Source organism: Taeniopygia guttata, chromosome 2, assembly GCF_048771995.1.
Source record: "Taeniopygia guttata chromosome 2, bTaeGut7.mat, whole genome shotgun sequence".
Taxonomy (NCBI): Eukaryota; Metazoa; Chordata; class Aves; order Passeriformes; family Estrildidae; genus Taeniopygia; species Taeniopygia guttata.
Genome location: NC_133026.1, coordinates 52712748 through 52729837, shown reverse-complemented (window position 1 = coordinate 52729837; position 17090 = coordinate 52712748). Strand labels below are relative to the sequence as shown.

General features: G+C 38.2%; 1 protein-coding gene across 5 annotated transcripts in view; it reads right to left on the bottom strand.

The window, feature by feature from the left end:
- Nucleotides 1-17090, bottom strand: part of GLI3 (GLI family zinc finger 3) — a 204300-nt gene that overhangs the window by 120584 nt on the left and 66626 nt on the right. The window lies entirely within an intron of this gene.

The following is a 17090-nucleotide window of genomic DNA, read 5'->3' as shown; positions in this document are numbered from 1 at the left end:
TAGATCAGTTGGTTGAAGTGGTGCTAGGACACCAGGGCTATGGGTTCAGTCCCTGTCTGGGCCATTCACATAAGGGTTGGATCCTTGTGAGTCACTCATCCATCTACCTGAACGTACAATGTCATAGCCTAAACTGATGAGATTTTACAATTGTATTATATAACCTTATCAAAGTGTTTTAAGAGAGCAAATTCTCTGTTTTGTTAAGTTTCTTTGAAAGCAAAGATTTCTGTTTAGCACTTCAAAATGTCAAAAAAAATTTTTTGTACAATTCTGCACAAAGTTTAAAAGGATATGTTTATAACACAAAGTTTGGTAAAAATTTAACAGCTAGTGACTAGTATTTGGGTCTTAAGCAACAGATCACTAATAAGCACTTAGCAAAATATATCAGTTTTAGTAATCTTTCATACAAGATTTCTGTATAGTTCTTAGTATTAGACACTACAGTTACAAGAGCAGCACTTGGGGTTTTCCAATCAGGAGTCTAAATTTAGTCTGTCTCCTTCTACTAGAAAATGAAAATTTCAACTAGTAATTACTTGGTGTTGAGTTAATGTAGTTTAAAGTTGATAAGAATAATGTGCTTATTTACTATGAGGGTAGTGTAAGATTTATGACAGCCCTAACTATTAATTTTCACATTTATAAGTTCATGGATTGTAGAAACTATGAGACAGGTTAATTCCACTGTTGTCATTTAGTAGCTGTAACTGGCTATTATAATGAGTGTTTTCTTTAGAGAGTTTCCCCATGACGTCCTACACTACCTTTTGTGTCCAAGTTCCTTTATTTTTTTTTTCTTCTGTTGGCATATGCAGTTTCAGCCTTATTGCATGAAAATCCTATCTCAAGGACAATTAGGCCAATACTCAACTATAAGAAACTTTTTGAACAGTCTGCAGTTTGTGGGTTACAAGGACAAGAGTACACTGCAATATGACAATAAGCTTAAGAGCACTTGATTTTTTTTAATTAAAAAAAAATACCGAAGAAACAAATAATAACAAACAAAAACCCCCACAGAAACTTCTTTCACTAAGTGGGGAAATAAAGGAGCCCATCATGCAAAAATCTAGGTGTGAGTAGAGCTGGCCAGGCTGATAATTGCTCCTCTGAGACCTGACATACTCACTGCACACTTGACATCATCTGCACTTTCATTGTGAAGCAAAATTAACCACATACATTACAGCACAGTCCATATTCACCTTGGTTACTGGCAAAATACACACAAGGATATCCAACTTCAAGACTAGAAACTAGGACCAAGATTTTTAGAAATCAGAACTCTAAGTTAAACTTTAAGAGTAAATTAAAGAAAACTCTCTTCATTTTCAAATTACCAAGCCCTAAAGAGCTTCCAGAAAAACTTCTCAATGTTCAGCATTTCTGAAAATTCAGCCATTTACTTGCATTGCTGCATCAAGCTGTAGCTTGATTCAATTTCTTGAAGAAATGGTTACAGCCTAAACAATAATCAGTCCTCAAATTACTGTCCCAGTCTCATTTTTAAGCTTCAGGTGAAAAAATTGTGACAAACAACACTTTGAAAGGGCATCTAAAAAATAAAAAGGGTTTTAAAAAGTTACCCAACTTGAAGCCCAGGCTAGGAAGAGAGATTTGAATCCCCTTTTTTAGAAAGTTTTTCTAGTTTAAGTAGTAAGGCATGATCATAGTACATTAGATAAAGATTTTTATTTGTATCTTTGCCACAAACTTACTTGGAGATCCCCAACGAATCTCAAACTGTCTGCCTGTCAGCTGCTACAAATGGAAAATAGATCCATGCATGCCTGCTTTAAGAGAAAAATAGCACTTCATACTGAACATGACATGGGGCCTTTCTTAATCAATCCTGGAGTTTCGTTCATTTTTTGGAAAAAGATATGTGGATCAGTGATGAAAAAACACTCTTGATTAGTCACTGTTCTATACTGACTTTATGAAAAATCATGTTTTACAACTCCTTTACTATCTTAGAAAACTGCTTGCATGAGTGGATGGAAAAAATTACTTTCCTTTTCCCTCACCAAAGTTACACCTTGAAAAAATATGTAGCACAAACCAACAAAATAGACAGTAGATCAAAATTCCAAAAAGGAATCACTTCGAATCATGCTATTTTTAGAAGTACTTCATCTGTGTTCTAGTTTTAAAATTATAAAACCTAATCCTGAACATACAGAAAGCCTTCAGCTGTTTTGGGTGCGGTGGATTTCACCCCTAATGAGTCCAAAATCAAGTTGTTTGTCCTACAGCACAACCACAGCTTTACTGAATGAGCTTTGCCTACCTGCAGAGCCAAGGCCAGTGTTTCACAGTGAGGCACCACCACAGAAAATCCCTGCTGGCCACTTGATATCCAAGACTTGTGTGCTCCTCTAAAGCCACAGGGTGTTTGGACAAGAGGAAATTGCCTACTGAATGTCAAAACCCTGTCAGATCTGCTTGAGTAACATTTTGATTCTGATCTGACCCCGTATTCAGGTCCTTGCTAGACCTTATAGGCCATATATGCTGCCTTTTCCAAGACAAAAAAGCTGCAGCACACGCAAGCTCAGGACATGACCTAACAGAGAAGAGACCACAGAAATAACCTAAGTTTTGAGGATTTTTCTCTTAGCATGAATGGAAGACATATCAATAAATCCAAAGCAGCTCTAGCTCTGGGAGACAAGCCAGGAAAAAAGTGTACAGAGCAGTTAGGAAAATTAATGATCCTGTGCATATTTAAGCATGATATATCGGAAGAGTGCATAAGACTTCACAGAAAATAAGGAGAAAATTTTGGATTACCTTGACAGAAAGATCAAAGAAAGAGTCATGCACAAGGAGACTCCAAAAGGCTCCGAAAGAAGACAATTTGAAAATCCAGCCAGTTTTTTGATCCTAATCAAACTCTCTGTTAATATGATTTGAATCTTTACTTAGTGCTTAACACAACACTTGGCAGCTACAATTCACTGAAGCAACTTAACTGAGGTGAATTCCTACAGTTCCGAGATCACTTAAAACAGATTTTTTGAGTTTATGTTTCTTCTTACAGGGCTAGCAACTACAATTGCTACAGCCACTTCTGAAATTACTTTGTATGTGCTAACAGCAGCATTCAGCAGCTTATGACATCTGTGTATGTAAATAAATAATATAATACTTGATACACACATTTCTGCTGTATTGCTTTTTTGAATTTTCAGGTTGTTAAGTATTTTTTAAATACAAATAAAGACACTGGTGTATAACCATTGGACTATGAACAACTCCTAGTCCACTCTACATTTGTTAGCATGAGATCAGTTTTGACTACAAAAAAACAAAAACAAAACAAAACAAAAAAAAAAGTAAGATTCCACTGCTAATAATCTAGAATGCAGAATTTACTACTATTGAAAAATTCTGGACTCATGAGAGGCATAAAGCCCCAAAGCTGCAATGAAAATTTTCACATATGTAATACAAATATATATACACATGCGTGTATGTATTTTTACACATATATAGGGAGAGGTTTGGGTGGCACCTGCTGCAGTGGATTTATATAACATCTTACAAAAGTCTATTTTTAGCCTATTATAACTTTCTGAAAAGTTATTTGTCAGGAGTTTTCCATGATTGTTTGAATGAGCACAATCAAATATTATATTTTTGCTTTATGTCACAACAAGAAGAAAACTGAAAACAAACACCCAGGTTTTCATTTCGTAGATTGATTTACTCTCACAATTTAAAAAGGGTTGAATCTTACACTTTGAACTCCCAGAATGGCTAATTCCCACTGATTTCTAGTTATATTTGTTATTTAGAAAACACTACTACTACAATTAGTAAATGTTCCCATGGTGTATGCATTAAGAGTGCAACAGCCAGCCATTTCACTTCCTTGTCTCCAAGAAACATTATTTCTTACAACCTGGATAAAGACAAGGCCAGGAGTCAGTCCAGAAGGAAGCTTTATACATTTCTTGCCTTGCTATAGACTGTGCAATTGATCACAGCACCACATTCCCAGCAAGCAGTCTGAAATCAGTCCTCCCCTTTTTCCCATCCAGCCCATTTGTGTTTGGGTGAAAAAGGAGCCAGGGCCCTTTAGAGAAGAGGTCACAACATGGGTTGGTGTTGTCAAGCTCATTTTTTCACCTGGAAAACATTTAACTATGTGATGAAACATTGTTAAACTGCAGAGCAGTTGACATTCATTTTGAAAAGATGTTTCATTGTGACACCTTTACTTCAAAATTACAAAAATAGCCATTACATTCAGTTAAACCTAGCACTGCCAGTTTTCATGCATTTATCATCTGGTGAAATAAAAAAAAAAAAAAACCACCTCACATTCCCTGTGTTTTATGAACTCAGAAATGAAACAGCAACCTCCCGATTAGTTCCACTGAAGTCCAAACTGCTGACAACTAGCTCTGACATGAAACTGAAGAAGGTGAATAGAAATTTAACATCATGTTATTCAAAGTATTTGTAGCTTAGAGACAGTAAGTATAATATATTTTATTTATGAACATATTCAGTATGTTCATAAAGACTACAGCTACAGCACTTGATTGGATGTGCATAAAATGACACACCTCTCTGATTTATATAAAGTCAGGCTGCCAAGAACATGTCTGTATTTCTTCAGACAACAGGTCTTCTTGAAGGGATCTACAGCACCTCACATCATGACTTTTCATTACCTTCATTTGAGTTAGTATTTTTTTTTTCCTTAGTTTCTGCTTCTCCTATCCTTCCACCCTCTCAGAATCAGATATCATGGAAAAAAAATTGTATGGGCAGAATTTACCAATCTTCACAAACACAGTAAAAATTAAACATGTGCACTAATTTTAAATTATGTGCAGTGTATGAAGGTAGCAGGCATATTCATGATTATAAGGGCACTATACAGTTTTATATAGCCAATATTAGGTATAGAGTTTCCTATAATATTTTTATATATAAAGAAAACTAATCTGCTATACATACATTACAAGCACTCTTTAACATACCAGATAACTTCCAAACAGAACGCTCAAAACAAAACCCAGAAGGTCTATGAAGGTGCTGTTTTCCTTGCCTTTTATTCATAAAGTTGAACCTCTACATAAGTCATGACATGTTATTCTGTAGGCAATAATGCACAACTCATTATGTTAAATCGAAAGGATTCAATTTATAGCTATTGCTGAGTTTTCTAGGTAGAAATTGTTTGTTGCCTTTTTTTTTTTTTTTTAACTAAAATACTCTACCACTTGTCATAATAAACTGAATTAGAGCCATCAAGATGTCCCATATGGATTCAGAAGCTCTAAACTTAAGGACTTCCACTGCAACGTAGACAAGAGTTCCTTAAACTTTTTATTACCCTCAGAACAGTAACTTTACTTTCACCTGTCAGGATCATGGATACTGTTTTCAGCAGAAACTTTGTCATTCTTTCACTTCAGCCACCATCTTGAAGTTACAGTATCAAAATTACTTTGTAACACTTTGTTCAATTAGGGAAATAATGAATGACACTAGGAAAACAGACTCCAGGTCTGAGTAACATTCCTTTCTTTGACATCAAGGATGCATGCCTTTTTTCCATCTTGAAGAGGCAGATCTGTTAACAGAATTACACAGAAATAATACCAAGAACAGAATGTGTTGGGGAGAGCTGGAAGGCACTTGCATCTCCAAAACCAGGTATGATTCCCACATGAGTGGCAATTTCAGCAAAAGCAAGCTTTGTCATTTCAAAGTGGCAAATGCATTTTCATAAACAAACCTTTATAAAGTGCTGATGTGTTCTTTTTAAAAAATTAATGCTGATAATTGATGACATTCCCATACCTTGAACACTGAGCAGAACAGCTTGAATACAAAATCCACCAGTGCAGGCATGGGAAATAAACCAGCAAAAGGGTGATTTCTGATTCTGAAGCCAAACATAATCACTCCCCTCCTTTTAGAATCAGAAAGAGGGGTGAGGACAAGAAAAGAAAAGAAAAAGAAAGCCAAAACCAGCAGGCTAAGTAGAGTAACCGGAAGCGTACAATTTACGGCTAATGGTTCAGTGTCTGCAAAGGACTGCTCAAGCTGTGTTCAACAAAAACTCAGTAATAGCCAAAGAGGGAAGTAAAAAAAAAGGCAAGATGTTTGGCTTTACTTTCTGTCAAATACAGTTAAATATGAGCCACTTAAAAAAATAGAATGAAAGAATCCAATAATGCTTTGTACAGGTGGTAGTGAGGTCCCTGGCTGGGCCTTCAGACAAAACCATTCCCATGTAAACCTTAAAGAGGATTAATCCTCAAGGACCACTGTAATGAGACCTTAAAAGGCTGAACAACAGCAGCCTATCATGGAGGGAAGCAGTAGCCTGCTCCCAGAAGTCTTCTCTAGCAGAGTTACATCAAAGCAAACTGGGACCAGATAGCAGGATTCTGCAAGAATCCCTTATCTCAGCGCTAGCGGATGCTTCTCCTCTGATTGTCTTGAACTGCCACCTGTCCCAGACATCTTTGAAGGCAATGCTAAGCCTGTGATGGCTCTGACCTCCTTGAGCTGAGATTCTTTTATGTCTTTCTTCATTTTCTGCTCTGTTACATTCTTTCCCTGCAACGCACACTACATGAAACAAAGGGAGTTCTCACTCCTTGACTTACTGTCCCCAGCTATTTGAAAGGAAAAAAACAATGTTAAGGATTATACTTCACCCGCAATATGGAGCTGTCCTCAGGAGACAAGCCTCTTATTTTTGAGAGTTATAACTAGATGGCTTTTACACGAAGGGACTTTAAAATGAGGTTCAACATTGCTGGGAGCCAAGATATGAAAGCTGCATATCAGAGATAGCTTAAAAAAACAAAAAGGTTCGTAATACAGAAGTATACAAAAAATCACATTACGAAAATGAGCAGGAAAATAACCAGGAAGCACCAAGCCTCAGAGAAAACACCAAATTATTGTGGTATATATATATATATGCATCCCATGTGGTGCACCAATAGCCTTTAATACCAGTGTCCACCATACAGTGCCAAAATCATCCTAGACTAAAATAAAAATAATTGGTTACTACAAATAAAACAGCAGGTCTTCTACCTGACACACATGCCTACACTGACATAAAGTATTGCACCCAGCTCCCACAAAGGGATATGGCTTCACCACGAATGCTGTGCATCATGGCTGGTTTGTAACCAGTGATGTGCTGGCAATCACACTCACACTGACTTAGTGACATGTACTTGCAGTAGGATCAGCCACAGTTACAGAGCTGCAGATAAATTCAGGGGAATGTCATCAGATTTTTATCTCATAGTTACAGGCTATGAGATAAATATAATCCATAATATGCAAGTCACTATGGTTCTAAAAAGGCTGGGCTGAGGAGGAATACCACTGCAACTGCCACCTCTGGTTTCCCAGTTTTGCACTCAATTAATTCTGGACTATTTTATAAGTCCTTTTCTTCTAAGTACATGGCACTGTCAGAAGGACAAGAAGTAAAATATAGCTATGCTGAAGAGGATTGCTGCCCGCCAGCAGCATCTCTCAGCTCCCCATGCTGACAAAAATAAAATGGTGCCATTTGTTGCAGTTAGGTGGGACTCTTGGAAGCACTATGCAGCAGGATGGAAGCAGGAAGAGAAAGCACCCTTCTTGAGTGCTTTTGAAGCTCCCTAGGAAATCACAGCTGGAAGAATAAGATTTGGAATCAAACAGCTGAGCTAGACTTTGTGAAAGACTGCAGCAAACAATGAACAGATATAGAGTCTGAATAATAAGTTTAAAAATGGCATCACATGGAAAACACCGAGCAAACCCTGGCATTTTCTGGAGCCAAGACCTACTGGCATGTGTTGCCAAATAAATGTAGCCTAGAGGCATGCTCAGAAGGAATCTGAAGATTGCTTCTTCCCATCTATGAAGCAATTCCCACAACAGGGTATTGTGTTTCAAGACCACAGAGTAATGCCAGGCTAAGCACAAGGCTCCCAGAGGGAAAATACAAAAATCATTTCTCAACAGACAGCAGAACACACCATTTCACATGAGTGTCCTCCTCAGAGACCTGTGCCAATACCTTGCATAACCTTAACAAACAGTATCCATGCCTACATCACTTTTAAAAGGCAGCCCAGAGGCCAACCCCTCATGGTAAGGCACGACAACCTTGTGTTTTGCCAGTCTCCAGGCACAGCCCCAGCAGTAACTGGCCCAACACAGCTCTGGTCCAGCAGGACCTGCACACCCAGGCAACCCCCACACGTAAAAGCAACACAGGCAACACTCCCACAGGCTATTTACCAAAAAATTCCAGACAGGGAGGCTGGTCACAACACAGAGACACAGCTCGCTTTAATCCACCTGTACAGACCACCTTTTCAGCGCAGAATACACAAGAAACTCACATCTATGGAAAGAAACACTACAACAGCCCTTGTCATCCCTGATTCTGGTTTTTAATGCACAAAGGATGAATGCCATTACTAAATGTCAGATGTGTGTTAATCTGATAAGTAACTACTGACTTTGAAGAAACCTGCTATTTCTCCACAAGAAACGGAAACATTTTCACAGGCCACCACTCTGTGCTTCATTCAGGTTTCTAATTTGTTCTGTGGGATCAGATGAAGCTAAATTAGGCCTTAAGCCTTTATTTAAAGGGGTTTCTTCCAGTTTGCTTTATGTGTTTAAATTAAAACAAAAAAAAAACCCCGAAAACTTGTAAGAGGGGAAAAAAGCACAGACCGTAGCCACTGCCAGCCTCATGCAACATAAGGACTTAGATGAGCAGGATATACATCAGGCATTCCAAATCAAACATCCCAAATACAGAGCAGCTCAATAATTAGCTAGCAATGTATGATTAGTGCTCCTCTTTTCCCTCCTAGGTAAAATAAAAAAATAATTCCACTCCTATCATAGGGGTAATTAATGTTTTTGATATCTGCCACCAATTTTATTGTTAACAGCACTGTTAGACCAGTGGTGTTAATGCCAGTTCAAGTATCGTCCAGCATGAAGAACAGCTTTGGTGCCAACAGTTTCCTATCACTGTACCATGCTGGTCCATCCCAGTAAAGTTAGCAATCAATGTTTATAGAAAATATAGGCCTTGATCCAAATTTCATTCATCCAAGTAAACCAATTCCATTTCAACAACAATATCTAACAGAACTCAAGGCCAAAGCTTGAAGCATTCATAAGTTGTATCTGTATATAGGCTGGTGAAAAAAAAAAAAAAACATACAAATCAAATTCAGTACCATTTCACACTAGGGAGTCTGACATGCTGGGATGAAATTCAACATTCTAACTCATTAGTTATTTCCTTCAACACTTGGTGTGGTGTTACACTCAGCCATTACCATAATCAGCTATTTATTTTGAAGTGTTTCATATGCCATTACTTTTGGCTTGTTACCACTGGCTATTTCAATGAGGACTGTAAATGGAGGAATAACAATGTTCAGCTCTTCATCTGCAAAATGGTGACATGGATTCTTGGGAATTAAGATTTTAAATTGCAACTAGCATGGAGAACAGGTAAGATAAAAGGGTAAAATCTAAGGCAACTGGGGATTATTTTAAAGTTTATTGAAGCCAGCAGCTGTTGATTCATTGAATTCACTGGGTTCTGGATCAGCATCAATCAACTGTTTCAGAAAAATGATGGCACAGGGCAGCACTGAAATGTGAAAGGGAAACTAGAATTTACAGTGGGGAACCCTCGATACCACCTTATTCAGTGTGAAACATGAAAAAAACATAATTGAGATTAGAAAGCAATTCTGTTATCTGGTAACCTATCTATTTTGAACTCAAAAAACTGCAAGACAATAAAAAAAAACCAGTAAAGAAAGCAATATTAAAAGACTGTTTTGTAAGTGATAACTCTTACTTTTAAAAGGAAGTATAATTTACAAACCTGTACATACACACATTCCTACACACATATTGCCTTTCCTGTTGCTGTGTACCCACCATCACACATGCCAATGACCACATGGCAACACAGCAGCTGTACTCTTTAAAACACAGCTACGAATACTCAATATATTGAGGATAATACTGCTTCCCTGCACTGGTGGTTGCTGCCTTGGCTGTCAGCTATATTATCAGAAACCAATAAAGGTAGGCAGTGTAAGTCTGACTGAACGGGTAAGCATTCCTGACATGATCTCCAGACTCAGATGTGATCCACTCAGCAAACTCAAGAGCCCCAGTTTTAAGTAATTTGAGCAGTGTTTTAATAAGAGTTTAGAGAGTGCTGTGTAAACTATCAAGACTAAGAGGTAAAGAGCCAGGCTAAGAGAAAGCTAATTGTGCTGGTAGGTGTGAATAAAAGGAAGTAGAGGCTATGGCTAAGTGGCTCTTCTCCTAAGTACTGAGCTCAATCAATAGGAATAAAGCTGTATCTGCCAGTGATCCTGAAAATGGTTCAGCAACCAAAGCATTTAAACTGTCATGAGAGTAAAGGCCTGTTCAACCCTGGACTCCAACAGGAGGCTAGTACTGAGAGACTTCCAGGGGACAAGCTTGAAGCTGCACTTTGACAACAGGGACCATGCTGCCTTTCATATCTTCCCTTGACAAGTCCATGGTCAATGCCATGAAGACAGCAGGCCCATGGTACCCACACTCTCCCATTACTCCACCACCAGCCTGAGGCATCCTCTGTGACACAATGCCCTCCTTCTGTGCCCACACAAGGGCCAGGGGGTAAGAGCAATAAAAAATAGGGCACATCCAGATCTCAAGCACCCAGAACGAAAGAAAATTAACAAAAGAGAATCACAACAGGAGCATCCTGTACACATTAGCTTCTCTGCAACCAACTTGTTCCTTTAGGTTTCTTAACAAAAGGCAGACAATGACAGCAGAGATGGAGCAAAAAAATCTGAATTAAAATGTTTGTTTTCTACATTTAGACACAACAGCTGAGGATTCTGCTGGCTAAATACAGACAAATAGAGCCATCCTAAATATCTTATATATCAGGACATTCATACAGAATTAACAGATATGACCCAGGATACAGGGGTTGACCAGGCTGGCAGTCAGACCACTTAGGATCCTCACAGGCAGAAAAATGGCACTCAAGTTCCAATCTCTACTTAGGCAATTAAATTCCCTCTAGTGACATTGCCCAGAGAGAACACCAATGCAAGAGAACCATCTCACATTTTTTGCCGCCTTCCAGCTGCTGATGCCACAGTAGTTACATTGTAGGCACAGAAGATCAGCCCAAATCCACTACAGACCTTCTGTTTTAAAAGCATTGTGACAAATGTCCATGCATCAAGGGATACAACAACTTTGAAGAAGCTTTTCATTCTCTCCTGATTTAGGGACAGTGGCTCTGCCTTGATGCTCAAGAGATGGATTACATTATTTCTTGGCTTTTTCTTCACAGTTCTTACCCATGATTCTGTGGCTCTGAGCAATGAATTCTGTCTCTTTCTATGAAGGCAGTATACAACAAATGCATACTGTAAACCAGATAAAAAAGCTTTAGCTGGAAAAAACAAATCAAATCCATTAGTGTTTTTGTATTTGTCCTGTCTTCATCTTCCCTGTTCTTTAAAAAAAAAAAAACAAACAAAACAAAAAAAAAAACCCACACATAAAATCTTATCCCACAGCTTTCTTAGATGCACCTGAACACCAAAACAAGGAGACTTTAAAAGAACATTTTTAATGTGCTTCTCAAAAAATTTTTAGAATTTTGAAGTCCAACAGAATTATAGAGCTATAAATAATATCTATAATTTCTTATTTCTGATTTAGAAATAAGAAATTTCCAACATTCTATTCTACCAAATCAAGCCAAACAAAAACAAAAAATCAAACCAAACAAAAAAGAAAGCTACTTCAAAAAACCAAAAAAAAACCAAATACCAAAACCAAACTAACAAAAAAAAATCACCCAAAACTACAAGTTCACCTTTCAATTGCTCAATCACATTACACTTCAATGCTTTGCAGATACTGGCAGTTCTGGAGTCTGTCTCATGTTGAGGAGAGAAAAAATGCTTAAGAAGGAAGAACATATCTACATACTGTAAATCTATAGGTGCAGCTTTTACTTCCATGTGAGATGAGACCATCAGAGGCAGCAACTCTAGGGCTCTCCAGAGACACTGCTGATTTCACAGGCCTCAGGAGAAATGGGCAGGAATATTTGTAATAAGCAGTTTCAAAAACAACACGGGAGGTTTGGAAGGCATCTCAGAGAAGCTGTTTCAACTTAGAAGCTGCTAAACTTACAAGGTCTACAGCACCTTCCTAAATTTCACATCGAAGTTGCCTCTGACCACAAGTTTGAATTTGAGAACAGTAATGTTTTTTGTTGGAGGCTATTGAAAGATACTATTATATTTTAGACTTTTAATCCCAAAAATGTTTTTGCAAACACACTAATTTTTTTAAAGACCCACACTTCAGTTGCTCAGCTGACATGAGCAGTCTGACATTCACTTTTCTAACAGAGGCTTTTTTCCTTGTGGTTCTATTAAAAGCTTTAGATTTGACTTTTTTCAACTACTCCTACTTGACAACACTTGGAAACCACCCCATAAATCACTGTCAGTAGAGAGTTTTGTTACTAGAGTGCTTAAGCCTCTCCCATGCAAAATGCTGCACAGCTGAAGTAGGACCCAAATTCTCAGAGGCCAAACTCAGTTTGAAATTGAAGAGCACCAAAATGTATTTAAAGACTCTGGCCCTACATCTCTACAAAGATTTTCCAGTGACATTCTACCACTGTCCAACAAGGCCAGGTAGAAACTCTCTATAAAAAGCTTTCCTGGTCTCCTGTCACCAAAAGACACTGGCAAACTAGAGGTGAAAAAAGTGCCTGCTTTGGGGCAATCCAGAAGTGTCTTGGCTGTCTCTCCTGAGTCCCAGATTATGCCAGGGAGATGACAAAGGAGGCCACCACCTACCCCTCTGTAGGCACTTTCCATGAGCCCATCTGCTGCTGGTGACCTGGACTGCTCTCACTGTCAAATGTGCCACACATAGCTAGCCACTGTGGCCCAAGAGTCACTGCCATGAAAAGTCATTGCTTTCCAGTTACTGCACTTTAAAACAGTGTTTTCAGTTAACAGTTTGCATTTTTAGAAACAGGCTCCAATTCCCCTTTTTTTCCACACTCCCTCTTCCCTTCCAATGGGGATATGAAGGAACGGGAATTCTTGTCAACAGAAATTAAAACTAGTAAATTAACAAGTCCACCTAGTGAAGCAGCATTGTATTTTCCTTGCTTGGGTCTTGAGTTCATGTTGCAAATTGATTTTGAGGTGACACTAACACTGGCTAATCTAACTCAGGCAGTTATGCAAGGCCCAGTCCTTACAAAGCTAAGCCCAAGAACAGTCAGTGGGAACTGAGGGCAATCAATACCTTTGGAGGACTAATCCTATGAAATGTGCAATAAGCAGCTCCCACTTCCCCAGATAGATACAGAAGCTTCAACACCAGCAAAATAAATCCTTGGTAAGAAGAGGAGAAAAAAAAGAAAGGAAAATGAAAAAAAATAAAAGAAAGCAGCGAGTTCCTGCTTTCAGCTAGTGCAACCTCTTTGAGATGAAGTGATTTACCACAAAGAGAATCCCGCAAGGGCCATACATTCCTGTACATATAAATTTTTGGGTCAGAGCCAAGTGATCTGTCACCGCTTTCTGCTTAAGATAATTCCTCAGGTTTTGCTAATTAGGTACTAACAATTCTTTCAGATGATCTGTGTAACCCAGGGAAGAATATCAACAGTATGTTTTAAATCAAAGGGTTTACATCAGGAATGATTCATTCTTTCCATGAGGAATGACTTGTGAGACAGGCAGTCTTAGCACTGCCATAAATCTACATGAAAATTAAAATTGTGGAAGAAAATAACAACGGCAAGTTGCTATCCCCATCTTCCCTGCCTCAGCCACAACTCTAGAGACGGAATTTACATTAACAAGGGGCTCCAGCTAGCACTGGAATTAGTGTTTGAGAAAATCAGGATTTCAAATCCTTTTAAGAAACACTGTGATTAAGGTCAGTAACTCTGCTCTCCTCAACAAAGAAAAGGAGCTAACTCCAGCTCTTCTGTCATCTGTCTTAAAGCCTTTTTAAAGAAAAAAAGTTTTTTAGAAGTTAAACAAACAAAACCAGCATCTCCCCCTTCCTTTGTGAGCTGTGTTTAAACAGTGATTAAGAAATCCATAACAAAAAAGACAGAAAAGAAAAATTTCTGTTTTAGGCCTGTGTTTTCCCTTTTATCTGTTGGAGGATAGAAGGCTGTGAGCTGAGCATGGGACTGCATTCCCATTCTCACTTGCGAAATGGTTGAGGGGCTCTCTGGTGGTGCAGAAGGGCCGCCAGCTCCATAGCATGTTTCCTCCCAGCTGTTTGAAAACCTGGTTCACTTGAAACACAACAATTATCCCCACCCACACTCTGCAGGAGAGCAAACTCCCCCTCAATGAGGGATTTCTTCCACATTTATGGTAACTATTATTACCAACATTTACAACATCAGTTGTTTTAATTAGAAAAAAAATAAAACAAAAAAATCTTGCAATGCACAAACAGACACATACGTGTTTACATGCAAAAATGCAAAGCACTCAAGTTGTTTCTAATAACTGCAGCTCATGGAAGGGACATGCATTATACACAGAACTTACTTAAACACTCTTTTTCTTTTTTTGTCATAAAAACATACAGATGTCTTTCTTCAAAAAAATTATTTTCCCCTTTCCTGTGTTACAGGAAGCCTGCCCACACTTTTAAATACAAAGTGGGTATAAATAGAAGCACAAATTAGGCATCTTGAACATTCTATATTTTCCAACCACAAGGAAACTAAGAAATTACTGTGAATGTTTACACATCTGACTATGTTGAGTTAAAACATTTTTTATACATGTGCCCAGCAAAACTGGCAAGAAATTATGAAAGGAAAACAATAGCCTCTCTGGTTCTTTACCTGTTGCTACAGTGTACATTATTCAGCCTTCTTCATCTGGACGACTAAAAGTGTCAGTCTGAATACAGTCACCACTCTGATGAAAGCATATCTTACATATATAAATGATACAACTACTATGAAAATTTTAGTAAGACTGTCTGCTTTCCTATAAATCTAACTAGACATTTGTCTTTTTAGTTGTCTCTCTGTATCACAGCTATTAAAAGTAAATAAAAGCAAGATGGCTCTTTTTATGACATTAATAGCTTGAGGGACCTTATAAATCAGTGAATACAAATGTACTACTCATTACAGGAGAAGGAAGCAGGTCTGTCCATCTGATGCTTTCTGACTTAGATTTCTGCTTTAAGATCTTGTTGCTCATTTAAAATTAACTCATCTCCTGTTTCTCTGATGTCATATGGTGGGGAACTTTGGTGTTCTCTCAACTTCTGATATCAATGTTTTTCTAGTAGTCTAGAAAAACAAATGCTAAAAAAATCTAAAAATCTAAAACAGAGTCTAAAAAATGCTAGCCTAACTAGCTAGCATTAATGGTCACAATACAGACACAGTAGCTTCATTAACTCTTGACAACTCTTGTCAGAAGGTGAATTTGAGAAAATAAACCAAAATAAACTCATTCCAAACCACTCAGACACATCCTGACTGACCAGTTCTTTTTCTTCTGTCGGAACCTTCAGTAATTTCAGTAACACTTTGAACAAAATTTAAGGGGTGAGCTGGCAGCTGGTCAGATGGTCAAAATGGCAATCTTTCCCACTAAATTCAGCATAACGTTTGTTGGTTTTGAGGGTTGTTTTTGTCACACATTTCATTTCTCCCCAGCTGTACTCCCTACAAACAGAGAAGCTATTTTGCTTCCCCAATAATACTAGCTTGTCTTGTTGGATTTCTTTTAAGCTAGATTAGGGCATTTGTAAACCAGAAGTTAGGAAAGGTGTCTCCAACCCCCAAGGTAATACTTGTATGCTCTGCTGCTCACGAGTCGCCGTCTGCACTGCACATTCATGCCTCTCTGGCAGGAATCCGGCACTGGCGTGCTACAGCAACTGTGTGCTCCTCAGCAGAGAGATGAGTAACTCCCCCAGAGGGTTTGACCATGTTTGTAGGACAGCGGGAGAGGAAGGTGTACAAAAACCAACTGACTACACTGCAAAAGAGCTCAAAAGCTTAACTGCAAACTTTTTTCCTAAATACTGATCTAAACTATACAGACAACAAGTGCTCATTTTCTCATAATACCTCCATCCTTATTAACAATCAGGCTCCTTTTTTTTTTTTTTTTTTTAAAGGAGGTTGGTGAGACTTAAGGTTGTTCAAGACATACTTTGATCTGCACCCTGATGAGTGAACATTCCCCTTTGCTGCTAGCCCAACTAATGAAGGGATAAAATTAGCTTTTATCCCTGGCACTTTCTTTAGCAAAAAAACATGCACTAATCAGGTGTCCTCACTAATCAGTCATCTGGCTAATGACCTTTTGCCTTAAAATACTAAAATTTCTGAATGATGTTAAAATAAAGGAAAACCAATGCAGACTGCTCTCTCTTTGTGGGTCTTAAACCCATCATCTGGAATTGGAGACTGAAAGGTTAAATGGCAAATCTGTATCCTGACTGGGTGATAAATCTATAATCAAAAGGCACAAGCCTTGACACCTCAAGATGTACTTCATTACTACACAACTAAATGATCTTTATTCTCTTTTTTTTGTAAACTAGAAACAGATGAAAAAAAATTGCTTAACTCCTTCATACTTTGCCTGTGGAGAAATCCATTCCACATCTGTGTTCAAGTGTCAGTTAATTTCTTACTTTTTTATTAATGCCTGAGTGAGAATTCAGAAGTTGAAACCATTTGCCTTTCTTCCTCCCCCTTACAACTTCAGGGAACTATAGCTGGGAAAGAAAATTGCAAAAACACTCCATCAAGTCTGCATTCTCGAACACACTTTTGAATGTCTAAAAAAACCCTCCAACACAAAACAAAAAGTCCCAAAGCACAAAAACAAGCCTTCCAATTCGCCAGATTCTCTGTGTACAGGGCACAGTCCTTCTTCCTCTCAATAACATACTTGAACATTGTTTTAAAAGAGGGATTTTTAAGGCCTGTTTCA